This window comes from Schistocerca gregaria, chromosome 2 (assembly GCF_023897955.1).
Source record: "Schistocerca gregaria isolate iqSchGreg1 chromosome 2, iqSchGreg1.2, whole genome shotgun sequence".
NCBI lineage: Eukaryota > Metazoa > Arthropoda > Insecta > Orthoptera > Acrididae > Schistocerca > Schistocerca gregaria.
In genome coordinates, this window is record NC_064921.1 from 1,027,983,102 (window position 1) to 1,027,994,838 (window position 11,737).

General features: G+C 42.2%; 3 non-coding genes across 3 annotated transcripts; 2 read left to right on the forward strand and 1 right to left on the reverse strand.

The window, feature by feature from the left end:
• Nucleotides 1–10,302: 10,302 nt before the first annotated feature.
• On the reverse strand, nucleotides 10,303–10,374 carry Trnat-agu (transfer RNA threonine (anticodon AGU)). The gene has a single exon. It is a non-coding gene; the product is annotated as a tRNA-Thr (tRNA).
• A 397-nt stretch (nucleotides 10,375–10,771) lies between these two features.
• Nucleotides 10,772–10,843, forward strand: Trnat-agu (transfer RNA threonine (anticodon AGU)). Its single transcript has one exon. It is a non-coding gene; the product is annotated as a tRNA-Thr (tRNA).
• Nucleotides 10,844–11,113: 270 nt separating this feature from the next.
• On the forward strand, nucleotides 11,114–11,185 carry Trnat-agu (transfer RNA threonine (anticodon AGU)). The gene has a single exon. It is a non-coding gene; the product is annotated as a tRNA-Thr (tRNA).
• Nucleotides 11,186–11,737: the final 552 nt, after the last annotated feature.

Genomic DNA, 11,737 nt, shown 5'->3' on the forward strand with positions numbered 1-11,737 from the left:
TAGTGTTTGGAGTAATTTTTGTTTAACATGGGTTGGAAATATTTTTCTAAATTTTTGAACTGCATGTAGGGAGGAGAGCGATTTTCGGCAAGCTGTGACCGTTTGTTCTTCCCAGTTTAGGTGTTCATCCAAGATTATTCCAAGGTCTTTTACTGTTTTTGGTATGGTAGTTGGGTACCATTGAGGAGTATTTTAGTGACTGTTTCGCGAAAGTACCGGCTGATTAACTTTGGATGAGATATAAGTATGACCTGGGATTTCTTGGGGTTTAGTTTCAGACCTAGGTTCTGTGCCCATCGAGAAACAGAGCAAAGATCTGCATTCATACTCGCTACTGCGCCAGCAATGTTTTGGGGCTTGCACTTATGTACAGTTGGATGTCATTGGCATAAAGATGGTAGCTGCAGGAGTGAATCACTGAAGAAATATCATTAATGTACAGTGAGAAGAGTAGTGGACCAAGGACGGAGCCTTGGGGAACTCCAGAGCGCACGCTTTTCCATAATGACTTTTCCGACCCACAAATGACTTGTTGACTTCTGTTTTTGAGGTAGTTTTCGAACCAGTGTATTGCGCTGTTTGAGAAATTCAGCTGTTTCATTTTAATTAGTAATATATCGAAGTCAACTATGTCAAAAGCCTTGCTAAAGTCAAGCAATGTTAGGATAGTAGCTTCACGTCTGTCCATAGCATGTTTAATGTCATCAGTTACTTTGATTAATGCGGTTGCTGTACTATGGTGCTTTCGAAAGCCTGACTGATATTCGTCATGGATGTTATGAGTTTTGAGGTAATCCGTCAGCTGTTCATGGACGATGTATTCTAGGGCTTTAGATATTGCAGGTAGTATGCTGATCGGCCTGTAGTCACCTGGCGACTTAGGGTTGTCAGTCTTGGGTATAGGCTGAATTAAACTTTGCTTCCACTCAGTAGGATATGTACTACTGACAAGAGTACCTACTTCGAATTTTTCTTTAGTTTCCTTTACTGCTTGCTCAATATACAGATTGAATAACATCGGATAGAAGCTACAACCCTGTCTCACTCCTTTTCCAACCACTGCTTCCCTTTCATGCCCCTCGACTATTATAACTGCCATCTGGTTTCTGTACAAATTGTAAATAGCCTTTCGTTCCCTGTATTTTACCCCTGCCACCTTCAGAATTTGAAAGAGAGTATTCCAGTCAACATTGTCAAAAGCTTTCTCCAAGTCTACAAATGCTAGAAACGTAGGTTTGCCTTTTCTTAATCTTTCTTCTAAGATAAGTCGTAAGGTCAGTATTGCCTCACGTGTTCCAACATTTCTACGGGATCCGAACTGATCCTCCCCGAGGTCGTCATTTACCAGTTTTTCCATTCGTCTGTAAAGAATTCGCGTTAGTATTTTGCAGCTGTGACTTATTAAACTGATAGTTCGGAAATTTTCACATCTGTCAGCACCTGCTTTCTTTGGGATTGGAATTATTATATTCTTCTTGACGTCTGAGGGTATTTTGCCTGTCTCATACATCTTGCTCACCAGCTGGTAGAGTTTTGTCATGACTGGCTCTCCCAAGGCCGTCAGTAGTTCTAATGGAATGTTGTCTACTCCCGGGGCCTTGTTTCGACTCAGGTCTTTCAGTGCTCTGTCAAACTATTCACGCAGTATCTTATCTCCCATTTCGTCTTTTTACCTACTTGATCCTCTGCTGCCTTCACTACTTCATCCCTCAGAGCTACCCATTCTTCTTCTACTGTGTTTCTTTCCCCCATTCCTGTCAATTGTTCCCTGATGCTCTCCTTGAAGCTCTGTACAACCTCTGGTTCTTTCAGCTTATCCAGATCCCATGTCCTTAAGTTCCCACCTTTTTGCAGTTTCTTCAGTTTTAATCTACAGGTCATAATCAATAGATTGTGGTCAGAGTCCACATCTGCCCCTGGAAATGTCCTACAATTTAAAACCTGATTCCTAAATCTCTGTTTTACCATTATGTAATCTATCTGATACCTTTTAGTATCTCCAGGATTCTTCCATGTATACAACCTTCTTTTATGATTTTTGAACCAGGTGTTAGTTATGATTAAGTTATGCTCTGTGCAAAATTCTACCAGACGGCTTCCTCTTTCATTTTTTAGCCCCAATTCATATTGACCCACTATGTTTCCTTCTCTCCCTTTAGATTAGTGACTTAAATTGCAGCCTAGTTCACGTCGAAGTACAGTAGGTTTCACTCGGCTTTCCTACTGATGATCTGCTGAGACAATGTTCACAGGTAAGTGCAGGTACATCGTAAAGGGACGGAGAGAACCGCGCCGCCGAACTCAACAAATAATACCTTCAAGTCTATAGTGTTACACACAAGTGAAACTATAAACGGTACACAGTACATGACAACCTTAGTGAAGAGGTAAATAATGCAAAGTTACGTATGAAGGTAGTGTCCAGAGAAGTTATTCATGACGAATAAAAGGAAGCATTGTCGACGCATAGGTTGGTACGAATGCCTCACGTCCCACGTCAGCCATGCTTTGTCGGCGCTACTAATTTTCATTTCTCTGGGGGATGGAATGAAAAACGCAATCCCTCCGTCCACATTCCGAGGCCGCACTGGCTATATTATTCATCACACGGCGCTCAGTTAATCAGTGTAATGGAGATTTATTCGCACTACGCTCGCTGATCCATACTCGTTTATTCAGTAAGGTCCCGCTACGTCAGCAGTAGCTGCTCCTTTTTCCACATATCCACTGCTGCAAGAATTATGCAAATAAGAGTAAGTGTACGCCTCCATGTTGTAATTCCGTTTTTCTGAGGCACAATGGTTCCTCCGAAATTTTGAATTTACATATGAATGGGAGTTTACTTACCATACTTTCCAGGCGTGGTTGAAATTAAATTTTAGCTTATATACACTGCCTGACAGGAAAAAAGTGAAGACATTGTTGGATGTCAAGCTTCGTACATGTACACACCGTCGGTGGATAGGCAAATAATTAGAGCTCCAATTCTCCGTGACAGGTAGATTGGCCATTAGACACCGTTAGTACCGTTCATGTGTTGTGACCAGGCCTTGCAGTGTATATAAAGTGCGCTAAAAGCGTCAGATGTTGAGCGGTCATTGTGAAGGACAAAGAAATTTCGTGTACTTTTGTGGTACAGCGTTATCAGCATCTGGAGTAGTTTGAAAGGGGCTTCATGGTGTGACGTCAATTGGACAGTTTATAGAATCATTCAATATCCAGGTCTGTGGGGCATTCAGATGTGACAGGACAGTGACCCTACCCTGAGGTGACAAATCTCATGGTGTACCTCCTAATATTGCGTCAGATCTCTTTTCGTCTTTCGTAGTACAGCACCTCGACGTGACATGGACTAAACAAGCCGTTAGAAGTACCCTGCAGAGATATTGAGCCATGTTGCCTTTACAGTAGTCCATAATTGTGGAAGTATTTCTGGTGCAGGAATCTGTGCACGAACTGACCTGTTGATTATGTCCCATAATTATTCCATGGGACTCATGTTTGGAATGTTCTTCAGACCAATTGTGAACAGTTCTGGCCCGATACCATGACGCATGGTTTTTGGGAACATGAAGTAAATGAAATGCTCTGCAGCAACCGAAAATAACCGTTTCCGGTCAACGATCGGTTTAGTTGGACCAGAGGACCAAGTAGTATACGAGTGAAACAGACGAGAATCTAAGTCATACGGAAACCCAGTAGAAGCCGTATGTGGCTAAGGAGACGTAGCAGTGTTAACTATGGCGGACCTAAGATCGGCCATAAAGGGAAACATTTATGAAAACTATTTCATTCTGTACTAATGTATGAAATCGAGCCACAGTAATTTTAATCTGCCATCCTCCACAAAGTTTCATGGTGATCCCAATAAAACTTGAATACTGATCATATCAATAAAAGTTTAGGATTTACTGTTAAAGTGAGATTAACAAGTTTTGTAACAAAGACATGAATGCTAAAATCTGAACGTTCTGTTCGATCTTAACAATCGACGTATCATATGGAAACGCATCAATAAAATGACAAACCTTGTAAATATAAACTGTGTAACTTTATTTGTTTAAAAAATGGTTCAAGTGGCTTTGAGAACTATGGGACTTAACTGCTGTGGTCATCAGTCCCCTAGGACTTAGAACTACTTAAACCTAAATAACCTAAGGACGTCACACAGATCCATGCCCAAGGCAGGATTCGAACCTGCGACCGTAGCAGTTGCGCGGCGCCAGACTGTAGCGCCTAGAACCGCTCGGCCACTTCGGCCAGCTATTTGTTTAAAAGATATAGTAAATTTAAGTTATCAGTATTTTCAGTTAAACATGAGATCATCATTTCCTCCACACAAAACACATTTAACGATGACAGCATGACACCTTATTGAATCATTAGGTAGCAGAATATTTTTTGTAAGGTTTGTAAAGTTAAGTGCATAATAGTTACTTTGGAGTTTTATTTATTTATCAGAAAGCACATTGGCGCAAGGCTACTGGCCGTGGCATTCAAAGCTAAGAATGAAATTGTATTGTTTTTGTGTATAAGAATTTAACGTTTATTGTGTAATAGATATTATTGTTACTTTATTTAAAACGTGAAATGGTCAAGCTTTGATTATTTAAATAAGCTGAAATGTAAAATAATGTAGAATGAGCTGTAGCCAATCAGACGGACGGCTTCAGGAAAAGGAACTGCCCCAGTCAGTGGAGCGAATATGTTCGGTGTGCGGGAAACACAGCTGGGGACGAGCAGGGAAGTGCTGGTACAGACGCTAAAGCAGACAGTTCGGCTGGAGACACCAAAGCGGACAGTTGGTCCTTAGGCAGCTAGGATGTGAAACGAGTTAGAAAATTTCACGTTGTGTGGTATCGCGGGACTTAGTCTCCGAACGGTGAGCAGGCGCGCGCCTGGTGTGAATTCGAACTTTTGTATAGTTAACGAGGTGGAGTAATGGAGCGGTAATTGGCGATGAGATTCTGAATGTCGATCTGTGTCAAATGGATATACACTCGAGTGTAACAGTAACTCTAAATACTTTCGCTGTTAGTTTGCTTTCAGAATAAACATTATTCTAACAAAATCGCAGCTGTGTGGCCTACATCATTTACGGGTCGTTCATTTATTTCACAATATTTTTACTAGTGTTTTATGTTATATTAATTTTGTACTTCGTAAACTTGCCATCAGCCAGATAATTTAACCAAAGGGTCACAGGGTCTAATATAGGGCGTATAATGAGACACGTACGGCTTCACCCTTAGACGAGTTTCATCCAAGAGATTTCGACGAAGAGGAACCGCATGTGAACACGAACATCTTTTGGAATGCTAGTTTGCAACAGTCCACGCCATTGTGGAGCTACCACGAGCTTGCCCATGGTTTCATAGGGTCTGAGACACACTCTAACACTATCATCAGTTGCCACCAACTGAAATCACGACTCACCTAACTAGGACACGGTTTTACTGTCATGTAAACCCAGGAGAGATGCTGCAAGCGATGTCGTACTGTTAGCCTATAAACGCCAAATTTCGCCACACTGTCCTAACGGATACGTTAGTGTCTCACTCTGATTTCTGTGGTTATTCCCCCACTGTTGCTTGTTTGTGAGCACTGACAACTCCACACAGCCGCCGCTGCTTTCGGTTGTTAAGTGAAGGCCGTTGGCCACTGCCTTTTCGTGATGAGAGGTAATGCCTGAAATTTGATATTCTTGGCACACTCTTGACACTGTAGATTTCAGAGTATTGAAATTCCTAACGATTTCCGAAACAGAATATCCCATGCGTCTAGCTCCAACTACCAGTCCGCTCTGAATTTCTGATAATGACCGTCGTGTGGCCATAATCAAGTGTAAACCTTTTCACATGAATCACATGGGTACGATTGACAGCTACGCTAGTGCACTATGCTTTTATACTTTGTGTACACCGTAGTGCCGCCACCTGCATGTGTGCATATCGCTATGCCGTGACTTCTTGTCACTTCACTTTACATCGGAATCCGTGAGAGTGAGAGAGCAAGCACATCCATTGTCGAGGATCTGATCGAATATGTTTGAACACCAGCAGTGAGGACCACCCTATTGTTCACTAGGAACATCATAACCCGCTCACATCTGCGTATGCCGTCCAAGAATAAGTAAGAGATACCCTGGAATATTCCATGGCATCCCACACCATTTATCAGAGGCTACGAGCAGCCGGACTACCGAATTGCTGTCTCATGCGTAAGCTGCAATTAACACCACAACGAAGACAGCTGTGTTTGGAGTAGTGCAGTAACCAGGAAGTTGGAATGCTGATGAATGGTGTTCCACTGTGTTTAGCGCAGATTTCATGTCCTGGATTATCCCAGATGATCATCATTGACGAGTAGAGTGGTGACCTTGAGGTAGGTCACATCCATCCAGAGTTTTGGAGCGGAACGGCGGTATTATACCTGGGGTCATGGTGTGGGGAGTCAACGTGTATCATTTCAGCTCACGGCTTTAGGACCTCTTCTCAACTACATCAGTGCATAAATCCAGGTTGGAGATGGTGCAACGCCATACAGCCAAGTCCTTTATTAATTTGTTCTGATTTTGCAATCGCTGAAATAACATCGCATACCGTCTCAATCAGTGAACTTTCATTTAGTTTCTCTCTAACATTCTGCGTGGTGTCTGTTTATTCTATATCGTGTCTCCCTACCACTTTCGCGCAACGACGCTCTGAGCGTGTTTTTTAGGGAATTGACTAGTTTGAACCTGGGACCTGTTGCTGGTAAGGAGTCGCCAGACCACACATGACATGTAGAATTCAGAAGAGTTCAGTGAGACTCGCGATGATATAACCAAATACTTAATGATTTCAGCGCCAGCTCCACTGCACTCCCTTTAAAAGAATCTTAATACTAACTAAATTTAGCGGAAGGGGTTCAAGGCTTTCCTATTTTTAGTTAGCTGGTAAAATAACGTCGAAAAAGCAGTTAAATTTACCATTGGAAATTTTATTCCGCTCACAAAACATTGTTTGTAAATTGCACTATTGATAAAAGGAAATGTTTTAATACAGGATGGTAAAAACCAACTGCATTCAACAAAAATGTGAACGAATATTCCCTGAATGGGTTTCCAAGTTCTACAATGGATCGAAGGATGACCTACGCCATATCTCATTTATAATCTAGGTTTAAATTAAGTTTCACTAAAGAGAAAACTATCAAAATGGTCTACAGTGAGCTTCAATTATCGTTAATAACTTATCTAACTTGTCGTAAATTACAGTGGATGATGTGGCTTCTCAATAACTATATAACAGAAAAATCATCGCGTTTCAGATTTTTACTTCAAGTAGCAAATGTGAACACCATGAGCTTTAATTGACGATCGACACTAGTATTACGCGAAAAGGGAGTGTAACAGATGAGACTTCTGCTGTTCTGAGTGAAGCTATGTGCGCTGTTATGCAGCATCGCGTGCGTTCATTACCTTGTCGGTGTTCGTCAGGGGGCGGCGGACAGCTCAGCTCCTCTCACCTCGCCGTCACGGAAGCAATTCTCTCCTCACTTCTGCTTACTACAATATACCGAAGTTGGTTTAAAACAACTATCTGGCTGTGTTTTCATCTGACCAATCAGGGTCTCAATGTTAACCTTAAGCTCCGCCTACAAAAATTCTGTCTATCCAATGAGAAACGTTATACTTTTCATGGTGGGGCAATGTTTTTGAAGTTTGCAACGTAACAGAGACGCGAAAAAGTCTGACGCTAAAACTTGCAGCTCGTGTGGTCCTTTTAGAGTTATCGTAAGATCTATACTGTTCTTCTGAAGGGCTCTAGCTTTTAACATGGGCGGGGGGGTAGTCCTCACATAACAGAGACGCGAAAAAGTCTCACGGCAAAACATGCGTCTGGGGTGGCCCTATTTGTGTTATCGTAAGATCTATACTGTTCTTATGGAGGGCTCCAGCTTTTAACGTGGGCTGGGGGGTGGTTCTTGACGTAACAGAGACGCGAAAAAGTCTCACGCTAAAACTTGCGGCTGGGGTGTGGTCCTAGAGGTTAGCTGGCGACATGGGTGTCCGTCCCTTACCGTAGGGCCTTCCAGCTTAACACGGTTCTGCTCTCGGCTTCTGTTCTCGTTTCTCCCCTCGGAACTGCGTCTGTCTCATGGTGGAAAGGTATGACATGCATTTAGGAATTCTTGTGTTAGTCTGTGGTATTCCGTTTGCTCACTCGTTACCCATATTACTTTGGTTAATTTAACGTCACGATTTATTCGCAGCTACGTGACATACTACTGGATTTTCTTATCATGTCAGGGTTTTCATCGAAGGTGTTGGATTCGCCTGACACCTTACATCTCCTCACCTTCTGGATATTTCACTCTCTTTATCAGGCAGTGTATTTCTTCGTTATGAAGAGTATCATCTGGTACAATTGTAACTGCAGTATTTTCTGTTTTCGAATAATCCTTTCTCTAGTTGCTTATGTAATTTTTGAGCTGGTCACTCTTAACCACATATAAATCTCTCGTAGTCCTTCTCGATCTGCCTGTTTCAGTTTTCCTTGAGGTATCTGTGAAAGACACAACAATTACAAATGTCAAGAAAAATTATTTACACGAATTACTGTTATTGCGTTATGACGTGAGTTCGTAGTGCTCTGATCATGAAATGTACAGATTAGGTAACAATTTTTATTGGAGTACGCGGATCTTGTCACCGAGAGAGGTAACGCATTCTTGGGACATTGAGACTCCCACCTGAAAGGGTGCGTATTCTAATCTCCGTTCGGCCATCCATATTTAGCATTTGGTTTGTTTCCCTAATTCGGTTGTTGCAAATGCTGAGATCATTCATCTGCAAAAGCTGCGGAAAATTTCCTTGTGTTCCGTCTATAACGACACCGTCGACGTTAAACCATAATACACTACCTCTCTCCGCTTCTAAGCACAGCACGAAAAACTCTGGAATTAGTCCTTTTACTGTGGTCAGACAATTTCCTTACGCCAAATTCATCTCTACATAGCGTTTAGCTCTGTTGATGTTATACTGAGAGATGCTGGTAGGTGGTAGCTAGTATAGCATTCTCTTCAAATAGCAGAGATTATTCATCAAACTTTTATTCGGTAAACGCCTGGAACTAGGGCTAGATCTAACGGGTACATGCCACTTGCAGTATGTTCCTTCTGTCAACGTTGGGTATAATTGTATTGGTTGTTGTTGTAATCTTCAGTACTGAGACTGGTTTAATGCAGCTCTCCATGCTACTCTATCCTGTGCAAGCTGCTTCATCTCCCAGTACGTATAGCCGTCTACATCCTTCTGAATCTGCTTAGTGTATTCATCTCTTGGTCTCGATCTGCGATTTTTACCCTCCAATACTAAATTGGTGATCTCTTGATGCCTCAGAACATGTCCTACCAACCGATCCCCTCTTCTAGTCAAGTTGTGCCACAAACTATTCTTCTCCCCAATTCTATTCAATACGTCCCCATTAGTTATGTCATCTACCCATCTAATATTCAGCATGTAGCAACACATTTCGAAACTTCTGTTATCTTCTTGTCCAAATTACTTATCGTCCATGTTTCACTTCCATACATGGCTACACTCCATACAAATATCTTTAGATACGACTTCCTGACACTTAAACCTATACTCGATGTTAAAAAATTTCTCTTCTTCACCAACGCTTTCCTTTCCATTGCCAGTCTACATTTTATATCCTCTCTACTTCTACTATTGTCAGTTATTTTGCTCCCCAAATAGCCAAACTCCTTTACTACTTTAAGTGTTTCATTTCCTAATCTAGTCGAATACATTCCATTATCCTCGTTATGCTTCTGGTGATGTTCATCTTATATCCTCCTTTCAAGACAATGTCCATTCCGTTCAACTGCTCTTCCAAGTCCTTTGCAATCTCTGACAGAATTACAATGTCATCGGCGAACCTTAAAGTTTTAACTTCTTCTCCATGGATTTTAATACCTACTCCGAATTTTTTTTTGTTTCCTTTGCTACTTGCTCAATATACTGATTGAATAACATCGGGGAGAGGCTACGACCCTATCTCCGTCCCTTCCCAACAACTGCTTCCTTTCCATGTCCCTCTACTCTTATAACTGCCATCTGGTTGCTGTACAAATTGTACATAGCCTTTCGCTCCTTGTATTTTACCCCTGGCACCTTCAGAATTTCAAAGAGGATATTCCAGTCAACATTGTCAAAAGCATATAATTAAATGTGTCCTTTGAGACTCCCGTCTCGTTATTATCTCACGATAATGATCAACTATGATCGAAGCAGACTAAATCAATTAAAATTTGTGCTGCGGCCGGGACTCGAACCCGGGTCTTCTTGCTTACTAGGCAGATATGCTACCACTACACCACCGAGGCACTATGGCAGACATAGCTGCACGAACTACCTAGGACGAGTTCCCTCCCCAACACAAACTTTAATTCATTTTCCCTTAATATCGTCACTATTGCCAGGGCTCGCCGGTATTGGCGAGCTACCCAGCTTTGGACGTAGCGGGACGTCTGCTGTACCATAGGGTGATCTTCTCAGATCTTATAATTAAATGTGTCCTTTGAGACCCCTGTCTCGTTATTATCTCACAATAATGATCAACTATGATCGAAGCAGACTAAATCAATTAAAATTTGTGCCGCGGCCGGGACTCGAACCCGGCGAGCCCTGGCAATAGTGACGATATTAAGGGAAAATGAATTAAAGTTTGTGTTGAGGAGGGAACTCGACCTAGGTAGTTCATGCAGCTATGTCTGCCATAGTGCCTCGGTGGTGTAGTGGTAGCATATCTGCCTAGTAAGCAAGAAGACCCGGGTTCGAGTCCCGGCCGCAGCACAAATTTTAATTGATTTAGTCTGCTTCGATCATAGTTGATCATTATCGTGAGATAATAACGAGACAGGAGTTTCAAAGGACACATTTAATTATAAGATCTGAGAAGATCACCCTATGGTACAGCAGACGTCCCGCTACGTCCAAAGCTGGGTAGCTCGCCAATACCGGCGAGCCCTGGCAATAGTGACGATATTAAGGGAAAATGAATTAAAGTTTGTGTTGGGGAGGGAACTCGTCCTAGGTAGTTCGTGCAGCTATGTCTGCCATAGTGCCTCGGTGGTGTAGTGGTAGCATGTCTGCCTAGTAAGCAAGAAGACCCGGGTTCGAGTCCCGGCCGCGGCACAAATTTTAATTGATTTAGTCTGCTTCGATCATAGTTGATTGTCAAAAGCTTTCTCTAAATCTACAGGTGCTAGAAACGTATGTTTGCCTTTTCTTAATCTAGCTTCTAAGATAAGCCGTAGGGTCAGTATTGCCTCCCGTGTTCCAGCATTTCTACGGCATCCGAACTGATCTTCCCCGAGGTCGGCTTCTACCAGTTTTTCCATTCGTCTGTAATGAATTCGCGTTGGTATTTTGAAGCCATGACTTATTAAACCGATAGTTCGGTAATTCTCACATCTGTCAACACCTGCTTTATTTAGGATTGAAATTATTATATTCTTCTTGAAGTTTGAGGGTATTTCGCCTGTCTCATACATCTTGCTCACCAGAGCTCTCCCAAGGCTGTCAGTAGTTCTAATGGAATGTTGTCTACTCCCGGGGCCTTGTTTCGACTTTCACGCAATATCATATCTCCCATTTCATCTTCATTTACCGCCTCTTCCATTTCCATAATATTGTCCTCCAGAACATCGCCCCTATACAGACCCTATATATACTTCTTCCACCTTT